We start from the raw sequence: 26,920 nt of genomic DNA on the forward strand, positions 1-26,920 counted from the left end.
TTACTTCATGTGTGACATACTGCAAAGATATAGAAACAGCATCATTATGCACTTACTCATTGTGATTTGATTTGATATTTTGCTTAAGAACTATACTGATTAACTTTCCAGAAAGTAGAAAGCACATTGTATGTTCTGGTGTGTTAGGTGAATGACCACATTTTCTCAGCCATTCTGTAATTTACTGTTTGTACACTGAGGCACTAAGTATAGTTTCAGATCAAAATAGTCTTCTTTCAGATCAACATACTCCTAGTAAACCTTCTAGGACTTTAAGTGGATTCACCTTATTAAAATGGATGTTTAGTCAACATTAAAAACCAGTGTTTTAGTTGTGAATATTTGGGATCATTTAAAAATGAGGCATACAGATCCGCATGGGAGGGAAACTCTGAAATCTGGAAATAAATTATGAGTCAGTTGACCTGACTTGCTTGAAGTGTCTTCTAAGTTAGGATTTTCAGATTAAACATAAAATTACTAAATATAAAGCAATCCCTAAGTTTACTATATGTATTGTATAAGCTTCAGGAAACCCAGTTGTGCAGATGACGTGAAGATCAGGGTTTCAGTTGGTGTCGGTTCATTCAATGATATTTATTTGAGAGAAAAAGAGAAAGAGACAGAAGGAAAATAAGAAAGTAAAAGGGAGTAGAGAGGAAAGGAAAGAAGGAGGACTATTATGTGCCAGAATGTGGGCTAAGTATTGAAAAGAAGAAAAGTGCCTTGCAGGAACTTAGAGTTTATAGGGAAGACTTATGTATACAAAAACTTTCAGAAGGTAGTAAGTCTAATTACAAGAGCATTCAGTGTAAAGGGAGTAAAGAAATGAGAATATTTATTCTGGCAGATAAAACAGGCTTCACACAGGAGATGACCCTACCTGAGTCTCCAGTGATGAAATAGGAGGTTTATAAAATATGCAGGTGGTACACACACAAGACAAAATAACAACAACAACAACATTAATAATCATAAATTAAATTAAATGGTGCTGAAGTTGTTAACAACAAAAAAACTTCTCTTCGTTTTCCCCTATTTTGGTCCCATTTTGCAGATGTAAGTGTTTATTTCTGCCTTTCTTCTCTACTGCCATATTCTATTACACTTTTACATTCATTTGTATTTATTGACCCTGCCATGCCCACCACCTTCTTTGTTTTGTCAGATATATATTTGCATTATACTGTCAAGATGCGTAATGCTTAAACGCTATTCTGGGATCATAAAATTAAGTCTACTTTACCTGGTCTATAACTGATTCTAAAAACTAAAAGCCAGTTATAGATATTTACATGATCAAGATGATATTAAGTAGTGTTCACTTGAAAGCCAAGCAGTGAGAAGGATTTCTCTACAATTCACCATCAGCACCCCTGGCCCTTTCCAAGGTGAAAGATGCCTTCAACACAGGTAAGTGGATTTCCTTACACACTGTACATTGCCCAACAGGGTGTCACATTTAGTTTATTACTAGTATGGGCTATGGCATTTCCTATGGACTGCTTTCTTCTTGTAGTTTCTAATCACCTCTCATATTTTTCATGGAAAAAAACCATATAATTTCTTCACACTTCTGCTAGAATCTTTCAGTTGTTCTTTATTCTCTTTGTAAGAAATACACTCTACTTGCCTTAACATTTTCCTGAAAACCACTGTCAGTGTTTTCATGTGGACTGAAAAAGGTTTTCCAAGATTGATACACAGCTGCCATTCTGGGATTTTATTTTTTACAGTAGATGGTTCTACTAACTGGTTATCAAATCTTGTTATTTGTCTTCTTGCATTTTTTTTCTAAAATACCTATAGAGTGAATATTTGAGAAAGGGTAATTAGAAAGTAAATATCCTAACTCTGTACATATTTGAAAACACTTTATTCGTTCACACTGACTGACATTCTGGGCATAAACTTGGTATTAATTTATAACTGTAGCAAATGAGCAGACTTGGCCTAAAATGACACAAATAATTTATCGTACTGTTCTGTAGGTCAGAAGTCCACACAGTTCTCATTGGACTAAAATCAAGGCAGCAGCAAGACTAAGTTTCTTTCTGGAGGCTCTGTGGAGGAATTGTTTACTGCTCATTCAGGTTGTTGGCAGGATTCAGTTCTTTGTGCTTATAGGATCAAGGCCCCATGTTCTTGCTGGTTGTAAGCTGAGGGCCATTCCTGGTTTCTAGGAGTCATTGCCTTCCTTGGCTCTTAGCCCCCTGCCACCATCTTCAAACATAGCAATACTCACATCATACCTCTCTGACCCTTTACTTATTGACATATCTCTCTCTGACCCAACCAGAAAAGGTCCTCCTAAAAAAATAGAGTCCATGTGGCTATTCCAGGATAACCTCCCCATGTCAAGGTCAATAAGCTTAATCAATCAGCAAAGTCCCTTTTGTCATGTAAGTAACGTACTCACAGGTTTGGGGATTAGATTATGAATATCTTTAGTGGTCATTACTCCGCCTAGGTTCAAAAGCATTTTCCCTCAGAAATTTAGAGTCATTGCTTTTTTACTTTCCATTAGCAAATATTAAGGATAAGGAATTTTATGGCAATTTTATCTTTATTCCTCTGTTGGTAACTTCTTTTTTTTTTAATTTATTTATTTTAGAGAAAGAGAGAGACTGTGTGTGAGTGCATGCACGTGAGCAGGGGAGGGGTGGGCAGAGGAAGAGGGAGAGAAAATCCTCAAGCACGCTCCCCACTAAGCATGAAGCCTGGCACAGTATTTCACCTTAGGACCCTGAGATCATGACCCAAGGGAAATCAACAGCCAACCACTTAACTGACTGAGCCACCCAGGCTCCCTTGTTGGTAACTTATCTCTCTGGAAGATTTAGGAGGTTATATTCATTAGTAATCCTGACAGCTCAGACGTCTCGTAGTGCTCTTCGTCCAGTCCTTCCCCTTGTCAATCAGAAGGTGCTAGAAATATGACTTCTCGTGTCTATCTTTAGGTCAAGAAACTTTTCTTCTAGAGTTTTTTCCTATGAATGATTTCATTCTACTTTACATATCCACCATTAGGTCCATGCCCAAATATTAGTAGATATTTCTAAATGTTAGTAGATATTTGTGTGGATGAGAGATATTTAGGCTGAGCATATAGATTTGGCTGCCAAGAGCACAAGGAAACTGAGGATGTGTATACATTACTGAGAAAAGAAGCCAGGGAAGGAAACCAAGAAGACTTCCATGTAAAGTTCAGCTGAGGAAAAGGAGGAAAAGGCCAGGTGTCTTGTGGAATGGCAACATGAAACAAGGCATTGCTTCCCCTAAAATCCCCAAATCTCCCCTTGAATTATAAATTCTATTTCATTTTCAAGAATTACGGAAGTTTCCCTGATCTTCTAAAAAAAGATGTTTCCCAACATGGCAAAAGTTGAAATACTGTTGTAAGCTACAGTTTACTATATAGACTTAGATTGTTAATGTGATTGCTATTATCTCAGAATGTTTTCATTCTTTTAATAAATACTTACTGACTTTTTATAACTCAATTGATGGATAATTGACAAATCTAATTTTATGCATCTAAAGTATAGGACATGGTGATTTGATACACATTTACATTGTGGAATGATTAGCAAGACCAAGTTAATTAACACATCTATTACTTCACACAGTTAACTCTTTGTGTGAGTGTGTGTGCGTGTGTGCACGCACGTGTGCACGGTAAGAACACTTAAGGTCTATTCTCAGCAACTTTCAAGTATACAATACTGTATTATTAACTATAGTCACCACGCTGTACATTGGATTTTCAGAATGAACATTTCTTAATGAGATTCAAATTAAACCACAATTATTCCAGATCTCTTTTTCCCTTACTTTCTCTTACCTCAGGATTTCTGTTAGATTATATCTTAAATATTTACCATGTACTGTATTGCTAAGATTTATACTGAGGTCGGAGTCCAGGGATATCTGAAACTGAGATTCCAGCTCCAAAAACGGGAGGAAAATATTTGGGATAATTGTTGCCTGTTGGAAAACATTGAAGGAGAAAAAAATATAATTAAAAATATCCTTCTTTCAGATGCCATGCAAGCATGGATAATCACAGAAGCTCTGTGTGGCTGAGACATAAAGAGCTTTTCAGTCCTCTCCCTATTGAACAGTGCAAGTCATTTCCTGCCATTTCAACATATGACTATTTTTGCAACACCGGTCCCAAATAAATACTTTTATCCAGAGTCAGTCTTCTTGTTCTGGTGATTACAATAGCAAGGTGGAGGAAATAAATAGGGTCTGCTGTACAAACTAACATTGTAATGAAGATCTAAATTTGCTCGTTATCCCTTGAAACAGCAGTTAGGAGGTACAGAGGGGACGGGATATTGCTGTTCTTTTGCGTACTCTGCAAGGAGAAGGAAGCAATTTGAATAAAATATCTGACAAATAAACTGTTGGGAATTTGTCAGAAGTATGTTCGTGGTCTCTGCAGGAAGTCCGTGTGGAGAGTGGAAGGCCTGTAATGACGAGGAAGTCTTTGCCTCCATCTGCATACATGGAGTGCCGGAGGAGATCTCTTCTACAATTCTGTCGGCATCTGTGCACGTTCCAGCGGGGTGGGAGGGTGTCTCCCCTGCCCCACCCCACGCTTGTCCTGGAGCTCAAATCCAAAGGACCTCCAAGGGGGTTCTTGAAGATGTGGTGAAGTTCCCTATAAGATTCATATTTACTTCAGACCTAGATTTGGTGACCTGCACAATTGATGCCTGGCCCAATTATTTGTTTTCAAATATACTTATGGCCTCCACCCAACCCCAAAGAACTGGGAAATAGAGTTGTCTTTGATAAGGCTTCTGTTAAAGAGAACCATAAAAATGGCTTCTTCTAACACTCATTCCTCAAATAAGTCACTCTGTAATTTAAAAACTGGTGGAATATGTAATTGTGAAGAGTCTTATTTCATTGTGATTTTTAAATTAAAATTTTAAAGATAACTTTTTAAGGAATCACTTATATTGACTTAAAATGACCTTATGACTTAAGGTCAAAAGTTGAAATACCTACACACTTAAACAGTCTATAAGACATTACATCTGATTAAGAAAAGGGAGTCAGGGTTGTTACAACATACCATACCATGAAAAACTAGCTTCTATCTACCAGAAGTGGAAAGTGAGTTATGAGTTTGAAATTCCATCATAAAAAATAGCTATTCTGTTTCCCTGAAACTTGAAACTAAAGACTTCTTGAAAAAAATAGGTACTTTTTTCTTGAACAAAGTCTTTTCTTGAAAAAGAGGTCTTTTTCTTAGAAAAAAATATATAAAATAAAAATAACATATTAACATAAAAACACAGATGTAGATTGATTTCCACATTGAAAAAGATAGCCAAAATTGCCTTGCCAATAGAAAAGTGTGTAAGTGAGGGCCTTCAGTAACAGACTGTGATTTTTAAAAATATATCTTCATTTTTTTGCTGTCTAACCAGGAATTCTTTTTGGTTGAGACCAGTCACCAGAAAGAGCTCAAAGCTTCTGTTTCTCACTCGTTTGTGGGAAAGGTCTAGTCTGAAGACTTTCAGGGACTGCAGTCTTAGAGTCGGTCATGGTGTTCATTCATAGTCTCTGAGATTTCAATGCTCTATCTTGAGAGAAAAGTTTATCCTTCTAATGAGCGTTCTTAGAGTCACATGTATGGCCTTACATTTCCTATTATCCCAAACTACACTCATCTCTGGATTTATCCAATTCCAACGGAACATCATGGTTTCCCAGGACATATTTTGTGTATCTGCCTGGTAGTTTTCTGAGCCTGGGCGCTGGAGACCTGTTGAAAACATTGTGGCTTCTTCTATGTTCTCTTTGCCCAATCCTTGGCCTCCTCAGAGCTTTTGAATTTTCCAGGACTTGAGAACATTTGCATTACAATAGCAAAACAAGGTTTTTTCGCCCCTGGCGTCTAATTTCTTGCAGCAAGTCAAACTGAAACATGAGCGTTACCTTCTGCTACCACACTCTATGGGCAGGCTCAACTTTATTAGGCAGGCTGCCCCCTCAGCTCAGTCCAGGGCACTGGGTGCCAGGCCCAGGTAGAGAGCAAGCATGGCTGAGAAAGCAAGGAAGAGGGAGTGGCAGAGATGCGGCCCCAGGCTGTCAGCCAGGGCCAGCTACCTCAGCAACGCCAGAGTGGCCACAAGGCTGCAGTGTGTGGCCTGCAGGGCACTGGGTGGCATCTGACTGCGGTGTGTCATCAGGGTGAAGGTGTTCGGTGTAACCAGGCCCCTCAAGACGTGCTTCAGATACAGATTCAGCAAGCCAGCCCCTCTCAGGACAGTGCTGGGGCCTGACCTGACCCTCTGCATGTCCAGGTGAAAGAGCGGACAGGCCAGAACCCACCCTCCCACCCCTGCCATTGGAACCAAACACTGACCTTGGCAGGGCTAGTAGTTGCTGGTGTCTGACCGGAAGAGCCTTACCTTCTAATGTTCTCTCTTCCTTTTGTACATTTCGAGCAGAGTCTGCACATTTCAGTATCCTGTTAGCTTGTCCTCTCACTTCAGCCTTCTCCAAGGTCATTTGTTGGATCTGGTCCCTCCCTTTCTTTTTTTCTCTTTCATTATTTCAGATCTTATTAGAAAATCAAAATTTGCTTCTTAAAACTAATACTCTTTCTCCTAAAGATTATGTTTTGGTTTCTTTTCAAAATCTGAATATAAGGCTACTAGGCTTGATTGGATATCTTCATTAACTCTGGTGAAAACAGCCCAGATTGAGAGAAGAAAATAAATAAAGAAGATAATAAAAATTATTGCAACATAAAGCAGATATATAAAAGAGAGTTTCAACCAAGCCAAATATAGTTCATGAATATAATTAACAATAGGGACAAGCCATTGGCAAGACTAAACAAACAAAAAGAAGCACAAATAAATAATAAAAAGAATTAAAAGGAATTTAAAGGTGTAACAATTTTTTTTAAATAGAGGAATAGGAAAAATAATTTTCTTCTCCTAATGCATTTTAAAACTTGGAAGAAACTGACATATTAAAAAACAAAATGTAAAAAAAAAACAAAAACAAAACAAAACAAAAAACAAAATGTACTTACCAAAGCTTCCATGAGAAGAAACAACACATTTAAATAATTCTATAAACACTAAAGGAACTACACCAGTATTTAATATTTTTCACAGTAACATAATAAAAGAAACAAATGAATATTATCAAACATTCAAGAAACAAATAGTTTTGGCTTTATACCAACTATTTCAAATACAGTGTTTTCCCCTAATCTGTAAGAGATACCTTCTAAGACCCATGAATGCCCGAAACTAAGAATAGTACCCAAACACATATATACTGGGTTTTTTTCCCTATACATACATACTTATGATAAAGTTTAATTTATAAGTTAGGCACAGAAAGAGATCAATAATAATAACAATTACTAATATGAAACTATAACAATATACTATAATAAAAGTTATATGAATGTGGTCTTTCTCTCTCTCCCCCAAAATATCTTATTGTACTGTGCTCACCCTTCCTCCTGTCAAGAAGATGACGTGAGACCGTAAGATGCCTCCGTGATGAGACAAAGTGAAGTGGATGATGCAGGCAGTGTGACATAGCTTGCATTAAGCTACCGTTGACCTTCTGATGATATATTGGGAGAAGATCATCTGCTTCTGGAAGGTGGTTGACCATAGGTAAACGAAACTGCCTGGAAGAGTTGGGGGGAACTACAAATTGCATAAGACATCAGCAAAGTCCTCACATGGAAAGCTGACAAGAACAATATGAGGGGGGAAATCTTACAGGGTTATCACACTCAATAACATGTATGTAAAAATCTTCAAATGTAAGCAACTTGAGTCCAGGAATCAATCAATCAATCTCATAAATCACAAACAAGTTTTGTGAGATGTAAAAGTGAATTCCAAAACTGGTCCTCTCAGGCTTTACTCCCAAAGAGGAAGAAACTGGTCACTTTCAAAACTGACCTCTGCATGGTTTCTTGGCCAGCCATGTGGGCCCAGTGCTTAAGATGGAACAGCCTGGCTGAGCCTCAAGACTAGCTCACCAGTACTGTGATACTGTGATTTACAATAAGAAATATATATTTGGTCTTTGTCCTTGTTTCTTGCACAGAGTTCCTAAAACTCTTGCAACTCCCCAAGTGATGAGAGCAATAATGATTTCTTCTGCTATGTTAATAAGAACTTTAGGGCAGGTTGCCCAGGGAGATGGTGGCTTCCAATTTCACTCCCTCCTCTCTGGAGAGGGAAGAGGAGCTGGAAGTTGAACCAATTGCCAAAGACCAGTGATTTTCTCAATCATGCCTTTAAATGAAGTTTCCACAAAACCCCAGAAAGACAAGGTTTAGAGAATTTCTGGGTTGGTGAACATATGGAGATTTGGGTCAGAGAAGCACCCTTGGAGACGGTATAGAAGCTTCAAGCCTTTCCCACATATCTTGTCCTAAGCATTTCTTCAACCTGGTGTTCAGGTGAGTGTGATAAACTGAATAGTTGTGTGCCCCTAAATTCATATATCGATGCTCTTGTCCCAGTGTGAGGGTATTGGAAGCTGGGGTCTTGGAGAAGCCATTAGGTTTAGTTTAGGTCATGAGTATGAGGGCTTCATGTTGGATTAGTATCTTTATAAGAAAAGGAAGAGATCATGGCTTGCTTTTTCTTGACCATGTGAAAACACAGAGGAAGAAACCCTCTGTAAACCACAAAGAAGCTCTCCTCAGAACCTAACCATGCTGAAACTCTGATCTCAGACTTGCAGCTTCCAGAACCATGAGAAATACATTTCTGGTGTTTAACCACCCAATTGACTTTGTTCTGGCAGCTCGAGCTGTCCACAACACTGAAGAAAGAAAAAGAAGGGGAAGTTTGACTCACCCTCCACTGGTAGGATGTGCTCCTTACCAATGTAGTGAGTACCAAAGTAATGACAGCTAGGCATAGTAGTAGTTCCTTCAATAAATGTTGACCAAACCTTAGATTGAACCACTGCTGAATTTCCCTTGATCCAGATTTGATGATTACAAACTGCCTTTGGAACTAGGCATTTCAATGAACTTTCCACTTTAGCAGTGAACTAAACCAAGAGGAATAGAGAGTATTATCATGTGTTTTTTACTCTATTGAATGTTTTCATGCTTTGGGAGGAGGGGGATGGATATCTCTGACAATCTATTTCAAATTTAAAATAACCTGGGTGCAGGGGCGCCTGGGTGGCTCAGTGGGTTAAGCCTCTGCCTTCAGCTCTAGTCATGATCCCAGGGTCCTGGGATCGAGCTCCGCATCAGTCTCTCTGCTCAGCAGGGAGACTGCTTCCTCCCTCTCTCTCTCTGCCCGCCTCTCTGCCTACTTGTGATCTCTGTCTGTCAAATAAATAAATAAAATCTTTAAAAAAAAAAAATAACCTGAGTGCATTTTTCTACACTTTCAGGGTATTTTTGTCTTTTCTGAATGAGTTTCTCATTCATTGCTGTGATAGTCATGGCATTCATTGGCACTTAGAGGGGGTAGACTTAGCTCTTCCCCAGATGCGATCTTTAAATTATATCACCTCGTGATTGGCAGAGCCCCATGTTTTCGTAGCCAATGAGAGTCACCATTCCTACCCTAGATCCTCTAGGACCCACAGAGAAATATCACATGTGACAGTTATCTATGCAAGTTCTATAGCCAATTACATGAAAGAAATTTTTCTTCCCTTAAGCCCCATTTTGTACAAATAATATAATTATTTTATAACACAAATCCCATAACTAAACAACCTCAAATATAGCACGACCAAAGCAGATAACATTTGAATTTATGCCATCTCTTTGGAATAGACCTAGCTCTACCACCTGTATATCTAAAACTGAAGTCCCAGACTTATACTGTTAAGAGCCCAAAGAATCCACTTGCTCTATTCCTCACTTAAACTTACAATACAATATAGTCCACAAGCAACTCAAGAAGTGGGTGTGTTGTCTATGTATATCATTGAAACCATTCATCTCACTGCGCAACAAAACCCAAAACAAAACAATTTATACCAGATGAACTACCATTCAACTGCCAACAGAAGTGTGCAAAACCTGCAAAATAAAACAGGTTTATTTTACTGGCATGCTAAAGCTATCTTGCAGGCACTGTGCTGAAGAAAAGAATATATATGTATATATTAAGCACACATAAATTGTGTATCTAGGACATATGCACATATGTATACACATGTACACAAACATACACAGGCTTTGAAGTAAAATAACAAAGATCACGTAGTCTTATCTTCCTGCTGCTTTAATTATAAAATAATGTGTCGTTAGGTCTCATTTGTAAAATCTTTCTTTGATGCATATTTTTGGGGTTCCTGCCTATGGGACCGTGTTAGTTGTACTCCAGAAACTGACGCTGCTCTGCCCATGCAGCTTTGGTCCAGCACGGAAAAAACTCCTTACTCTTCTGCAGCAAGCACTTACAATGCCACTGTGTCACATATGTTTCCAATTAATCTCCTGCCAGGCTATCTGAATGAATTACACAATCACTGAAATGTTTTAAAGGCTTAACAAATTCGAAGCATAACCATAGGTTAAACGCTGTTGAACTATCAAATACAAAATATATGTTTAACATAAACAAAGCATTTCACAGACACAAACGTGGCTAATAAGGTGCCATAATAAGGAGAGGCAAATGTCTTTGTCTTACTTTGTCCTTATACCCCAAACATTATAGTGCCCATTTTTAAATACTAAAAATTAGGTACAAGGAGAATTTTCCATTTATTACAGTATAGACAAACAATCTGAATAATTCAGGCTGTGTTTACAGAGCACAAAGTGAGGTTCAGATTTCATAAATATTCATGATTAGTATGGGTAAGCGGTCCAGATAATTCAGAAGCCATCCTGTCCCTGAATGGTTCAATTTGCTGGAATAGAGGGAACCAATTTACCAGATAATTATGACATCTCCACTTCACCACGAAGTAGAGGACCACAGAGAAGAAAATACTTCCTTATTTTTTACCTTAAAAAATTGTTGTTTCATTTTGATTACGTGGGATTATGTGGCATTGGTTATAGAGGAAGGTTATTCAAATTCCTGGACTCTACTGTAAACATGGTGTTTCTCTTTCCCTCCCTTTTCTTTTTCTGACTCTCTGTCCTTGATATGGACACTGTGTGGGAAAGACCAGTGCTTCGGTCTGAGCACCCTGTGATTTCACCCAATTAGGTCATTGGGCACCTGGCGAAAATGTTACTCAGAAAGCAGTGACACTCTCCACTGCAGGAAATGGTCTCCTTTACAAGGACATCCCAGAAAAATAGGTCAGCTTGTAACTACAAGTCTAGCTGAGAAGGGAATAACAGAGTGATACCTAAGATTTAGAAAAAAATTTTAAAATCCCTGTCCTTCTACTTATCCCTACTGCTTCTTCTTTTAATAATTCTCTTTCATAGCTAGGAAGTCTCTAAGAGAAAGGACCAATGAAACAGTCAACGAAAAAGTAGTTTAACCCAAATCTCCCCATTCCACCCATAAATACTTCACTGTTGAAGGCTAAAGACAAAGACTTTTTTTAAAAAAATATAACCTTGCCACAATTGTCATACCTAACAAGATCATAATATTTTAAAAACTTATTTAATGTTCAGCTCACATTCAAATTTCTTAATGATGCTTTTTTAAAGTTATTTTATTTTGTTTAAACAGGGATACATGCAAAGCTTGTCTTTATTTACTATTGTGATAGAAGTCTTTCAACTCATCACATATCTTCCTCTCTGCATTTCTTCATGCTATTGATTTGTCAAAGTCTCGAGTCATTTGCCTCAGGTAGTTACTCACATGGAGAATTTGGCTGATGGCATCCTCATGGGCTTCTGGGCCATGTTTCTCTATCCTAGAATTTTTGTGTTAACCGGTTTTAGATTTAGGGATTAGGTGAGATTTAGGTAAAAGTTGTGGCAAGAAAGCTTCATAAAGGGCACTGCATATTTCCTGTACAGTATCAGGACACACATAACGTACAGTTGTTCCACTTGTGGTACTGCTAAAATTGGGTTGGCTATTGTCAGCCTGGTCTGTTCCTTTCAATATTCCTCATTAGCCTTTCAAATAAGAGTTTTAGTAGTCATTGATTATTACCGACTTAATATATTATTTCATTGGAAGTTGCAAAATGATGCATGTCTGATTTTATCATTCCTTCTGTTTTTTATGAACTAGAATTCTTTAATAGAAGAATCTTCTTTTATCAGCTTTCTGTTTATCCTAAAATATAGCTCACACCAGAAAATTGGTATAAATGTTCAGCTCTTCCTCCTACCCCAACTTCTTTTTTTTTTAAATACTTTAAAAATACTTTTTAGAATAATGAGTTGGTACCCTAGCAACCTCTAGTGGTGATCAATAAGGATTTAAATGTTTTGTGGGGTTTTTTTGGTTTAAAAAGTAATAATAATAAATTTCAAAAGTTTAAAAAAATGTTTTAGTTAGCTATAAACTCGGACTTCTAAAATACTTGAGAAACAAACCAAGGGTTTTGGAGAGGAGAGGGGTGGAGGGTTGGGTGAGCCTGGTGGTGGGTATTGTGGAGGGCATGTATTGCATGGAGCACTGGGTGTGGTGCATAAACAATGAATTTTGGAACACTGAAAAATAAAATAAAATAAGTAAAATAAAATAAAATAAAATACTTGAAATATTTTAACCATTGCAATTCATTATTTTATTTGATCTGCATTTATCAAATCTATGGCTAGTGGGAGCCCTTCAAGGAGGTTTCTCTCTCTGTGGTATGTCCCCAATAGCATGATATCTTTCTCCCTTTCTGACATAACAACCTGTTCCATGTGTACCTTTTATCTTTCCTTTCCTAAACCTGGAATCAGATTTCTCCTAGAATCCTTCATCATGTTATGGAAAATAGTATTTAGAGACCATGCTGTGTGCCACTCTTCTGAGTTTGTCTTCCATTTTGGTAGCAGCCAATACTGACAGAACTGGTTTGAGGCCCTTCATGTATGTATATGATGTCCTCAGAACTGGGCATATCCAAGAAATTTGGGACAATTGTCCTGACAGTTTTGAGGTCAATCTAAGGATAGGATTTTGTCTATATAACTAATGTACTGCTTGTTCCGTTTTCAAGAGTTATTCTACATGTACAGAATGAACAAGAATGATAAAACCAGAAGAAATATATATATGTAATTATATACATATACATAAGTTCTCTTGTTTTAATCTTTTGTTTTCTGCAGACGGCTTATCAAAGAAAAAAAAAACACCTAAGGATAAAGTGATTTTGTCCTAAATCAGCAAGGGTTTCCCAATAAATAAACATTTGATACAACTTATGTTTTACTAGCTTAGGATAACTTTTGACCACAGAAAATGGATTTACAGTAGAAACTCAATTCTTGTTGCAGTAGTTGATAGGTCAATATCTATGGCACAATATTTTGGTGATTGGCTATTGCTTATTACTATTATTATTATTCCCACTGATTCTTGTGGCTGAAAAAAAAAAGTACGTGTAATGTAATTAAGCAGCTCTGGGAAGCCAAACTGTCTCTTAGAAGTCCCTTGATCTTAGCAGATCAAGGTACATGACAAATACGCTGGTAGATGTTTATTCACAGCCATTTCAAATGCTCACATGTTGCTCCATCCTCTTTTCTGATCTACTAGAGCACTTGCTCTGGGTAAGACATAATCAGAGTCCGTAAGAAAACTCCCGGCAACAGAAAAAAAAAGAACCAAAGTTCTCTTCTCTTCTCTTCCCCAATTTCCAAGGACAAATGAGAGCATGTGGTGTGTAACAAACTGGTAACTGGTACATAGTGACTGCAAAGTTCTTTTCAGTCAAAGATAATGCAAAGGTGAACCTGACCCATTTACCTGTGGAATTCGAATGGTTCAAATGGAACACAAACCACATTTGTATGATTTTGCCACCTATCAAGATGACAGCTTCACAGAAGGTATTTCCTTCAAATTAAACATATTTTTAAAAATGTCTTCGAATTGTGTTTAGTTTGTCTAAACTTTTACCTTTGGTTTAAGACTTAACATTTCTAGTATTTCTCCAAATTTCCACAAATATTATAAAACCCCTAGGATTATAGACGTATTCTACTTTTTTTCCCTGAATTCTTCTTCATTTGCATTAGGATATCTTCTAACAAATTTATCTGTCAGTCATATACCTGACTCCATTCCACGATTCTTTAGATTTTATTTTTCTTTGTTATATTTAAAGTCTCTAGTCTTGTTCAATAAAATAACCAGAATCTTATTCTTTTAAAAAATAATTCTATAGGGCTACAGCATCACATTTGAGTAATGAGATTTACATTTTTATATTCTTTCAAAGGAAAAGAAGAAAAATGTTAAATTATTAAATCTTTTGTCAAATGCTTTAAAATTCTTTTGTTTTTTGCCAGATATTTTTAATTGAAGATGTTTCTTGGAAAATGAATTCCTTATAAAAAAAACTTTGAATTCTCCTTTTATCTATACATTAAACAGCTTATACATCTTTTATTCCTTTAATTTCAAATGCCAATATTTTACCTCTCAGTACTTTCTATATAGGAGATCCACAACAAGAACAATGCTTATTCTGCAATTCTTTATATAAAGGTGAATAATTATTCAAAAATGATTACAAGCTGATGATCAAAGTCTACTATATGCTGTTGTGCTACAAAGTGGATAATGACATATTTTGGCAGGATATGCATGACCCATTCTCTTTGCAATCAAGATAATATGATAAAGACAGAGAAATGTGTAATTTGTCATAATAAGAACCAGCATATATGATAAAGCAATACCCTTGAATATTGACAAACCCATGTTCTAGCTTATGAAGAGAACTCAGCTCTTGGACCACAAGGTTGACCATCTAATTTCTGGAAAGAACCAGGAGGTATAAAAAAAAAAAAAAAAAAAGAACCAGGAGGTATGTCTTCTCATTGATTTCTGTTATTTTCTCATATAGTTCTTACCTTGCTCATTTTCTAGAAAAACAAATTGAAATCACATTAATTTGGAATATTATTTTCATCAATCTTTGAACCCACACCAAAATTTATTTACATATAGTGAAATATTATATAGTGAACAACATTTAACAATTCCTTTGTTCTCAAAGATGTAGGAGATTGAGATTACCATCTTCTTTGGGGTGTGGAAAACCTAGTGTGAGTTGGCTTTGCGGGTGTACACTCACACACGTATGGCTCTTTCATATGGCCATCGCCTATGACATTTGTTTATCAGTGTCACCTTAAGTCTTACTTCATCCTTATTGGGAGTTAGTAAATAAACTTATTTTTGCTGTTAAAGATATAACCTTGCACATTAAATCACCTTACCTCTTTTTAAATCACCTACACCTATATCCCCTCAAATAGCCAGAGATCTACATCTCTTAATTTCTAGATATCAGGAATATTTTCCATTTGATATGAATGCCAAGTAGTTATGGACACTAGCATTTGTTTGGGCACTTATCTTAATTAAGTGATGATTAATAAAGCACAGGAGTGAAACAGCATTGGCTCTGTGCTTACTATGTGCTGGTTATGAATCTACATATATTTATGTAAATAATCTCCATTTTACTCTTCAAAATACCTATCAAAGTAGATATTACTATGCCCATATCTGTAGTTCAGTAAACTGAGGTTTCAATAATCATAATACTAGTCAATTATTACTGAGTGTTTACTATGCAACAAATGTTATGCTAAATGTACACTGAATCCTCACAATTCTAGGAAGGAGCTGTTATTATTATACTCATTTTATTTATTTATTTTAAAGATTTTATTTATTTACTCAGAGAGCACATTTGAGTGGGGAGAAGAGCAGAGGGGGAGGGGAGAGAGAATCTCAAGCAGACTCCATGCTAACTGGGGAGCCTGATGAAGGGCTCAATCTCACGACTTAAGATCATGATCTGAGTCAAAATCAAGAGTTGTTCACTTAACCAACTGAGACACCCAGGCACCTTTATTATACTCATTTTAAAGGTAAAGGAACTGTGGCTTATATGCATTTAGTAACTTTCCTAAGTTAAGCTGTGGTATGTGCAATGTCTTACTTCAATAGCTTCATTCTAGAGTTAATATTCCAAAAGGCTCAGAGTCTTCAGGGTTGTGTGTAAATTGGAGGGGAAAAAAATCCATTTTCTACTTTAAGTTTTCCATTATTAATAATGTAGCAGGATTAAGGAGGATTGAGTCTTTTCCTGCTGCCATTGAAGAGATCAGAGTAGCTACAGTGTAGGAAGGCCTTCTCCCACTAGGCATTGGGATCAGTGCTTTAAATGTCCTTATTCACTCTTCCCCATATGAGACAGATAGCATGATCCCACTTTACAGCAAAAGAAGCTGGGCATTGGAAGGGTTAAAAAATAGTGGCCCAAGGTTTCCCAGTTAACAAGGGGCAGTCTGGTATTCAAAGGCAAAACATGCTTGCTGCTGTAGTAGGATGACATGATTTGGGATAAGCACAGATCACAAGGATTTGGAGGAATTTCATATGTACAGGAGCCTCCTGAGTCTCAAGCACTGTACCAGCCCTTTCCTCGCTGTCAGACTTCCTTAAGCTGCCATACGTTTCAGTCTTTTCTGCTTTTACAGCTCTGGGAACCACTTAAATAGACAGCCCCACTAATAACAAAATCCCACATCTGCCCTAAGCAGCCAACATGGTGCTAGTGGCCCATTTCTGCCCCCTCACTCTCAGAATCACTAAATCTACTACTTTTTTAACCTCCTTCTTCACCTTAGCAACGTCTCAGTTTCCCTGTAAATGTGATTCTGTCGTGGGTTATACCCTAGTGGATATCCTGGACCTGCTGGACAAGAAGGTAACACTTTACCCAGTTTCCTCTGACCCTTAGAAAACCCACACACAAGATATATACTCTGTCTGACTCTTCCTTTCCTGCTGAGAGGTTAAAATTATAACGCCTAAATCACGTGCAGAGATAAAGTCTATAACTATGTCAAAGCACTTTGAAAAATGGTAAAGTACCAAACACACCTTACTTGTTATCATTAATAATGCTGATTACATGTGCATACTGCTAGAAACAAGAATAGTAATAGTAACAAGAAACTCCAATAGGTGTCAGAGAAAAGCAACTACTATTTGCTGAGTGGTTCCTATACCGGGGGTTTCCATATTTTGAAGGTGTAGAGAAACATCCAGTAAGAGTCTTCAGGAAGAGTCAAGGTAAGAAAAAATTGCAGTGCAAAAAATAAGCTCTAACATACAACCAATGATGGAACTAGTCTTAGCTGAAGTAGCCTCCTTCCACTCCCTGTGTCCACACAGGACCACAGCCTAGCTTTCAGTAGCCACACACACACACAAAATACTGTCACTACCCACCCCCTGCATCCAAGGCATTTGCTTCAAAAGTGAGAGCATTTTTCTCACTAATTCTATTCTAATCAAACCAGTTAGAATTCCTTCCTTGAAACTTGGTTTTTGATTTTTGTAGGTCTACTCATCGTAAGTTCATATTCAGAAGAACTGATTTGCCACCCCAAAGTCTTCTCTGTCCCCAAACCCCTCTCATGGTTTATGGCAGCCTCCAAGGAAGGTTTACATGTGTTTAGGTGTACTCTTGCAACTCTACATAGTCCCTGTTGTTGGAGCTGCCGTCAGGAAGGTCACCCCAGAGAGCTCACTGCTATCTCTGCATTCAGATATCCTTCTTCCGCTTTGGGGGCACAGTGCCCTATGGTCCTCAAAGCTTTATATCCTCATATTACACAACATGCCTCATGCCCTCCAAGCCTCACTAACCCAAAGCAATCCTGAATTCTGAATAAATTGGAGAAATGCCCCTTTTCCATAAAGGCTGATATAATTCCTAGATGTGGGTAGTTCTTGTGAGTACCGATTGTTGTGTTACAAATCATCTACAAGCTTAGTGACTTAAAACAATAACTATCATTTCTTAAGATTCTGTGGGTCAGGAATGAAGGCAGGACAGATGCCTTAATTGGCAGGGTTTTTTTGCTCCTTATGATGCTGGCTGGGACCACTTACGTGAATTCATTTAGTTGGAAGTAGAATGTTGAAGATAGTTTTTTAATTCTCCAAGCCTCTTACCAAGTGGCCTCCACTTAGTGCTGTAGTAGATTGGGCTTTCTCATGACATGGTGGCTGATCTCCAAGCCAGAGTTTTTCAAGAAGATTTCAGGCTGACATACCTCTTATGAACTGGATTTAGAAGTCCCAGAATATATCTTCCACCACAATCAATTGGTCAGAGAAGGTCACATGGCCAGCTCAGTTTCAAAGGAGGTGGGGAAAGCTCCATTTCTTAAATGTGAGGAGTGTCACATGCATTTAGGAGGGAAAGAATGGTTGGCAGCTATTTAAGGAGACCACTGTTACAATAAACAGACACCATGCTGACTTCTCTACCCACTTTCCTTCCTCTCACCTCCCATGGAGGACCTAAACAACTCTTTCTTTCCACAAGTCCTTTTATCCCCATGCACATCCATATATTTAAGAGGTCGGCAGTGCATGTGTGTTCAATACAGACACCACTGATGTAGTGATGTTACAAACTACCATGTGTGGCAAACTACTATCAATCTGCACTCTGGCTCAACAGATAAGTAATCTACATGTCTCATTTTACTCAAGTTTCTTAAACTCAGTTATGAACATATTAATCTTCCTATTTTATACTCAAGGACACAGACATGACCAGATAATATTCCCCAAGTCACACGACTGATAAATAAGTGAGCTGTCGTCTCATGCATTGTCCATCTAATGACAATGTCCATTTAATGACATTGTACTTTGCTGCCTCTCTTCAGGCTCATTGGAATAATTAAAAAAATGGTTCTTACTTCATTCATAAAATGTTCATTGATTTTTTTTTAAGAGGAAATTTTCAGTTCATGTATTTTTAGGGTGGCTCTTTTTGAGTAATTGTTAAGCACTGTGAATCTCTGAATCTGTGGCCTTAACCTTATCTATAGAAAAATTATTAAATAACAATCAAAACTTTATAATCAAAATGATCACCTATAGTCATTTTTATACCATTTACAATGTTGGAATATTGATTTTTATGAACATATCGCTATATGGACAGACTTCGGCTAAGCAGTATAAACAAAATGCATGGGTTAGCATCAAAATTTACTCATGGAGAGCTGAAAATGGCCTTGATGCTGGCAGGCACTGGGGAAATAAAAAAGACATATAGTTTTTTTGCATTAGAAGTTTATAACATAAGTAAATAGACTAGACATTCCCATGAAACAATTGAGCGACAAGTTATGATTGTGAAAATTAAGTGAGATAAAAATTTAAAAATGCCACAACAACAAACCCTGAACTTACAGGGCTTACATCACCAGGTGATGGCTGGGTTGGAAGACATGAGAGGAACTGTGGGCTGAAACTTTTAGAAGAGGAAGAGATGTGCAAAAGAAATGGAGAAGAGAAGAAGAAAAACCTCAAATAGAGCCAGCAACTCATGGAAAAGCTTTGAATCAACACTTCTATTGAAAAAAGTAATATGGCAGGAGGCAGGGGGAGGAAGCTGTCTAATACTTGCCAGTGTATTTGGAAAAGACTTTGAACTTCATAGACTGCTATTAACATGGCAGACTTGGCAGGTGAAACCACATGTGAAAAACAGACCAAATTCAAACACTGAGACAATCTATGGGGCATTGTGTATTTTGGAGGTCTCTGAACCCTCCAAGTGATATCAAAGAGTTGTTATCAGCTCTTTCTCTAGATTAAAGCAAATTTGGGAGGCAACAAAGGAATGGGGGGGTGGAGTGTCCAATTTTATACTACTAGCATCACTCTACCTTAATGCATTTCTGGCTCTTAGAGGTTCTTCCCAGCAATGAATTTGGCACAATTTTGACTAATTTGTAGGTGGAGCTTTTAGGATCTGAATTTCTGAATCAGGTGCTGGTGGCAGGGCAATAGTACAGATCAGTAATACATTTTATAATCACTTTAGTAAATAATATGCTAATATTTTTGCAAATAGTGGTGTGGAGATAATGTTGCAACTTAGTAGGAACTAGCAGGAAATCAAAATTGTAGAAATTAGTTTCCTCATCTGTAAAATGAAGTGGTTGGAGAAGGTGATCACCAAGGTTCCTTCTTGCTTTATTATGATGCTAAGATTCTTAGATTCTATTCTGTACATAAACAAGATCATTAATTTGAAGTCATGGTATTTATTTTAAAACATATTTTCTCACATGCACATTTAAGGATTTTTTTGGGTTCCTGTTGTTTGTATTATGCTATTTCCTGAGTACAACTATTGTTATGGCTCAACATTGGAATAATTTCAGTTTACCAAGTGCTCTAGACTCTCTCATGATTAAATATGGTACATCAACATAAGATGGATTATTATTACCTGTGATTACTTTGGATGAATGAACAATGCAGCACACATATTCTTAATCAGAATATAGACTTCACTAAATGGTTTTGACATCTTACTTCACCCAAATCCTGTAGACATTCTGAATTAATAACTGCAGTAAACATGGTCAACCTATTATATGGGTCAGTTACAAATGTAATGACTATATTGTAAAGCACATTCTAATGTTAAGATCTCAGTTCTCATCTGATTGGTATTCTCTTTCTCCTCTTTCCTGAAGTGAAGGAGATTTTAAATCCACTACCTAATACATATAATCAGAAAATCAGAATTTAAATATGTTGTCCAGCATTTAATTTTATGTATTTCCATAGTAATTTTATTTCTTTCATTCTATGATTCCATAACAATAAGTAAAACACATTCAAAAACCAATAAGTATGATAAAATGTCAATTCCTGATACTTATATAGAAGAAAGCTAAAAATTGTTGGAGAGAGAGTAAATGCTTTTCACCATCTGCTCTCAAGCAGGACTTTAAGCATCATTTTCTCCCATTTCCTCCACATTTCTCACTATGGCCCAACCACAATGGATGTTTTTTGTGTGCAGTTTAAAATTGTACTTTTAAGGATGCTCAGTCTCCATCTTTCTAAGGTAATTCCCTTTTTTTGGATGCTGTTGTACTTTATTTACATGCCTATGATTGCACTTACTGTTATTCAACAAATTACAGCTAATTGGTAGCCAGTGCTTGATGCAGTCACAGGAACAGTCCTATTCAGTATTTCTCTGACTTTCCGCCAGATAACCAGCATGGAATCTCCATCATCCTCCAACACATCCAACAATTTTGGGGACCTCCAGAGTGATGTCTCATGTGTTATTATGGACGCAGTCTTCATAGTTTTTGTATAAATGGAGGCACTGTTTTTTGATTTGTTACTCTGAATGACATCCTACCATTTGCTACCAAAGTAATTTTATCTAAAATGAAAAAATCATAATTTAACATCATCTACATTTAAAATTCAAATTTTGGAACACCTAGAGAGAATAGCCACACTTCTTAGTAGAACATTTAGGGCTCTCCATGACCTGGCCTCTACTTAATTTTTTAATTTTATTTCTGGCCTTTACCCACCTTGAAATATATGCTTTAGAACATCTATCTATTTTTATCTTCTCCCACATAGCATCTGCTTCCATCTTTTGTGTCATTATTTACATTGTTTTCAGTACCCGAAATGCCCTTTCTACTCTTCTTCAACTGCTTCCTTTCTTTCTGATTTTTTAAATTTTAGCACATAGAAAACTGCCTCCAGGAAGCCTTATATGAGCTCAAGGACTCTTTGGTGTGCTAAATAAATACATAATAATAATAATAATAGTAATAACAGGAGATGACATTTATTGGGCATTTAGTTTGAGGCATTCTTCTAAATGCTATACTTGGATTATTTCATCTAAACTTGAAAACAGCCCTATCAGGTAAATACTGCTATTATTCCCTAATAAGTGGAAGGGACATAACAGCCTACTTTCATCCTGAAATGGCCCTAATCACATTTTAATAAAATGACCAATGTATGTGTCTGTCTTGTCCACCTCATCTTCTTCCTCAATTGAATTGCACGCTGGTGAGAAATATATTACTTGAATTCAGGAAAAAGCTCAAGACTGGGACATAAATTTAAGAATTGTGTATTGTAGTTGGTGATGGAAGCTAAGGATTTATTGAGATCACCCAACTAAAGCTTTTAGAGTGAAAAGTTAAAGAATTGAAGATGGCATAATGGAAATTTAAGAGGTATTCAGAGAAGCAGAAACCAATCACAGGAAAGAAGAAAGAAAAGACAGAGTTAGGGGTGAGGAGAAATGTCACAAGTTTCAGAGAGGACAATTACAATAAAACAAGAACAACCAGCACAGAAAAAGGCTATAGAAATGTCAATAATACAAGGACTAAAAGAAACAATTGAAGAGAAGGAAGAATAAAGTCATATATAAATAATTATGTTTCAAGCTATAGAGAAAAGTAAGGTAGTTGAAGGAGAGAGGGGTAATGGGAGTGAGGACTATTATTTTTTTTTAAACAGGGTAGCCTCAATCAAAAGGTGACATTTACAAAAAGTCTTGAAGGAGAAAAGGAGCTAGCTGGAACAAGAGCTCTCCAGACTGTCCGAATAGCAAGTATAAAGGACCTGTGGTTGGTGGTCAATTAAGGTGTATCCTGCCTCTTTCTGGGTCTTGTGAATCTGAAGTGCCTTTTCAAAGCCTCTCTGTTGTACCTGGTTTCAGCTGACCTAACTGTGATCCTCTGATATGCAAAAGACTCTTAACAATCTTTAGTTTGTCAGGTCCCTGAGTAACACAACCTCTGCCTCCAGAACAGCAGGACCCAAGCAAGCCTGAAGTCTCCTCAGCATGCATAGGATGGCGGCAGGAGCAGAAGAGAGGTGGGTAATGGTTGACATATTTTCTGCAGTCTAGTAGTCTAATGAGAGAAGAACCTACACTTGGTCCCAATTCCCAGCTTATTCAAGGCCAAAAGAACACACAAATCAAAGAGGTTGTTACATGTGTCCTGGCTAGGGTCTCAGGTTTGGAAATATTTTCTGAAAGAGACCGAGAACACTCTGCTACTTGCCTAAGTGTGAGGTGATTATGCAGAAGGCTAAAGCCTGGAACCCACTGTTCATAATACAAAGACTGCACAAATGCAGCAGAATTGCCATTTTACCTGATCCTGTTTCTAGAATCTTCAGTATAAAGTGATGCTGGATGGAGAGCCAAGTACCAGTGAGTTTGTTATAGTTTGGATAGTTATTCTGCAAACTGCATTGAAGTAAAGGGACCATTGTTTTGTCCTGCTTCAATGCAAATCCAAAAAGGATCGTTCCTCTAAGAACTGATCCTTATCAGAGAAGACGTTCCAGAATCTGTATGATGCCTTCTCTCTTTAGAAAGACTCTTCTGGATCAGGTTCTGAAATAGGACCTGAATGGAACCAGAATACAAACTCTAGATAAATAGGATGCGTTCTTTCAAACTTTAAGCCTCTTAAAGGGAATCTGCCCTTGGACCATGAGAACATAGGTGGAAATGGAGTAAAGGAGAATTTTGTTATGCAAAAGGGGTTTCCCCAATTGACATCTGGCTATGTATTTCGGTTTTTTTTTTTAAGATTTTATTTATTTTTTGACAGAGAGAGAGATCACAAGTAGGCAGAGAGGCAGGAAGAGAGAGAGGAGGAAGCAGGCTCCCTGCAGAGCAGAGAGCCTGATGCGGGGCTCGATTCCAGGACCCTGAGATCATGACCTGAGCCGAAGGCAGCGGCTTAATCCACTGAGCCACCCAGGCGCCCTATTTAGTATTTTTATGCTCCATAGCTGAATGTTCAGTCTTGGGATAAAAAGTTTTATAGGAATTTTAGAGCATCTGTAAATGAAGCTTAAATTTATATCACTTTGTCTCACAATTCTTTTCTCTCATAAAGGATGTGAGTTCATACTTTAATGTTATTACCTACACTGTTCTGGAAAATATCTGCACTGACTTTCTATTGTATTAAATTTAATTAATTATGAAATTTCTTAAGTGTCTTATGTCACAATATTGCTGTAATGAATGAATTACATCATTAAAAAATTCAATTTAAAAAACAAATGAACAGGTAATAATTCATACTTTTTATATCATTAGGTAACTGGCACATTGCGACTTACAGATATGCCCTCTAAAAAAATCAAGATGCAACACACAATAGATCTAAAGGAGGGATATTTGACACATTTATGGTGTGAAGTTGTTTACCATAGTGTTTCATGTGTTGGAAGAGCTGGTGGACATGGTTTTTGGGTTTTTTTTAAAGTTTTTATTTAAACCCAAGTGAATTGACATATAGTATAACATTAGTTGCTGGTGTACAGTACAGTGAGTCAACACTTTCATATAACACCCTGTGCTCATCACAATAAGTGCACTCCTTAATCCCCTCCACCTATTTCACCCATCCATCCTGGTAACCATCAATTTGTTCTCTGTAGTCTTTTTCTTGGTTCATATTTCTCTGACTGACTTATTTAACTTAGCATAATATTCTCTAGCTCCACCCACATCATTGCAAATGGTAAGACTTCATCCTTTCTTATGGCTGAGTAGTATTCCATTGTATGTATATACCACATCTTCTTTATCCACTCATCAGCTGATGGACATTTGGGCTGTTTCCATCATTTGGCTATTGTAGACATTGCTGCTATAAATATCAGGGTGCACGAATCCCTTGTATATTACAATTACAGTTGGAACCTTAAGATCCAAATTAAGGTGGTATTGTTGTTTTTAATAGCTCACACTGCTTTACCTTTTTAATTGGATATTTGTGAATATTCCAGTATTTTTCTATCAAAGCAGAAAAATAACTTTTAAAAAAGTATTAGATAGGTGTGAGTGAGAGAGGCAGGCAGGCAGAGATTGGAGCCAATACAAGGAAAGTGATAGAGTCAGGTGGTGTCCTGTCAGGGGGCTCAGGAGACCCAGCCTCCAAGAGGAAGCCAGCTAAATAAGGCAGCAGCCTGGGGACCAATGTCTTTCAGAGGAGGATGATTCAATAGAACTACAGGTCTGCTGGGGTCAGGAGATTTACTGCAATCATGGATATTGAGAAAATATGTACATCTATTGAGGAAAATATGTGCTGCTATTGAGGAAGTTGCATTTCTCATTTTTAGAGAAGGGAGTTACAAACATGAAAACAGAAAACTAACATGAACTCTATGCTGTTAGGTTAGTGGAGGTATTGGTATGCAGTGATGTTTTCAATATACAGAGGTAGACATAGAAAAAACATCGATGAGATTTTGTGCATGTGTGTATATGTACACATATACATTGCCTGACTTTGTGCACTGAATGGACCTGAGAAAACCCTAGTAAAACCTTAGTGGCAAAGAGCAGTCATGGTACCCAGATCTTGGTTTCTAAACACCATTCTTCAATGAGGGAACTATGGTCCTTGGAAAAATGCCTGAATCCAGAGTGGGGCAGAAAATGTGTAAGATATCCTTAGCATCTTTCTGCAAAAGGAAGTAAAAAAAGTAATTGAAGAATGATGATGGTACTTCTAAAGCTTTCAAGGACTTCCACTGGACAAATACAGGATAATTTGAGCATCAAAATTAATAATGATAGTAATTAATGGGTTATATTTCATCAAATTAAAAAATCCATGATTTCACACTAAGGTAAATAGGCAAATGAAAGAACAAATAAATTAGGAAAAATTAAATTATTTCTTATAGTAGAATACCACCCAAAAATATGGAAGGAAATGATGGAATTAGAAAATGACCATCTGGCTAAGACTAGTGTGTGAGATTTGGATGAAGAATGACATATTTACTATAATTGCCTCCTCACACAGTACTTGTCACCAATAGAAAAATAGTAGCTTGCTCAGTGGAGAAACTAGGCAGAACCCATTCTACTCAAGTGATCAAAATTAGCGTCACCAGTGATGGGACAGATGGACATTGTGTATCACCTGATGGACTACAGGGAAGTTCGCAGTGGATAACTTCTGCCATGTCTCCTCTTATCATGAGGAAAAGCCCCATGAACCAAGTTGAGAGACACTGATGTTCCATTCTTTGCTTCTGATGTGTCTAAATGTGTGGCTTTTTACAAATGTATTCACCCTGATTGGGATTCATTAACGTTTTTAAACCTAACATCGGTGTCTTTCTTTAATTTTGGAAAACTCTCAGTCGCTACTATTTTAAATTATTGCCTCAGCCCCCCCACTTTTTTAAATGTTCCTTCACTTATCACAACTTCATTGAGATATAATTTATATACCATAAAGTTCATCCATTTGAAGTGTTTAATTCAGTGGTTCCTAACATATTGCAGAGTTAGGCATCCATAACCATAACTCATTTTGAACATCTTTGACACAAAAAAAGAAACTTTGTACCTATTAGTGGCATTCTCTATCCCCTTCACTCCACTCTCCTCTCCCCCTCAGCCCAAGGCAACAAGTCATCTAGTTTCTGTCTCTGCAGATTTTCCTTTTCTGAACATTTCATATAAATGGTATCATATAATACATGAGCCTCTGTGAACTGCATCTTTCAGTTGCTATAATGCTCACACTGTTCCTGCATGCTGTAGCATGTATCTGTACTTGGAATGTAAGATGTACTTGGAATGTACTTGGAATCTGTAAGATTCCATTGTGTAGTTATATCACATTTTATTTACCCATTGATTAGTTGATAGACATCTGGGTTGTTCTATTGGCTACTGTGAGTAATGCTGCTGTGGACATTTTTGCACAAATTTTTGTGTGGGCTCATTTTGTGTTTTCATTTCTCTTGAGTAAGATATCTGGGAGTAGAATTGTTGGATGATACAATAAGTCTAGATTTAACATTCGAAGAACATCCAACTGGTTTCTAAAGTTTTGCCTCCATGGCAATTATTCTACTCATGCCATGACATACATGCTAGTTTTGTCATT

Source organism: Meles meles, chromosome 14 (assembly GCF_922984935.1).
Source record: "Meles meles chromosome 14, mMelMel3.1 paternal haplotype, whole genome shotgun sequence".
In the NCBI taxonomy this organism is placed as follows: domain Eukaryota; kingdom Metazoa; phylum Chordata; class Mammalia; order Carnivora; family Mustelidae; genus Meles; species Meles meles.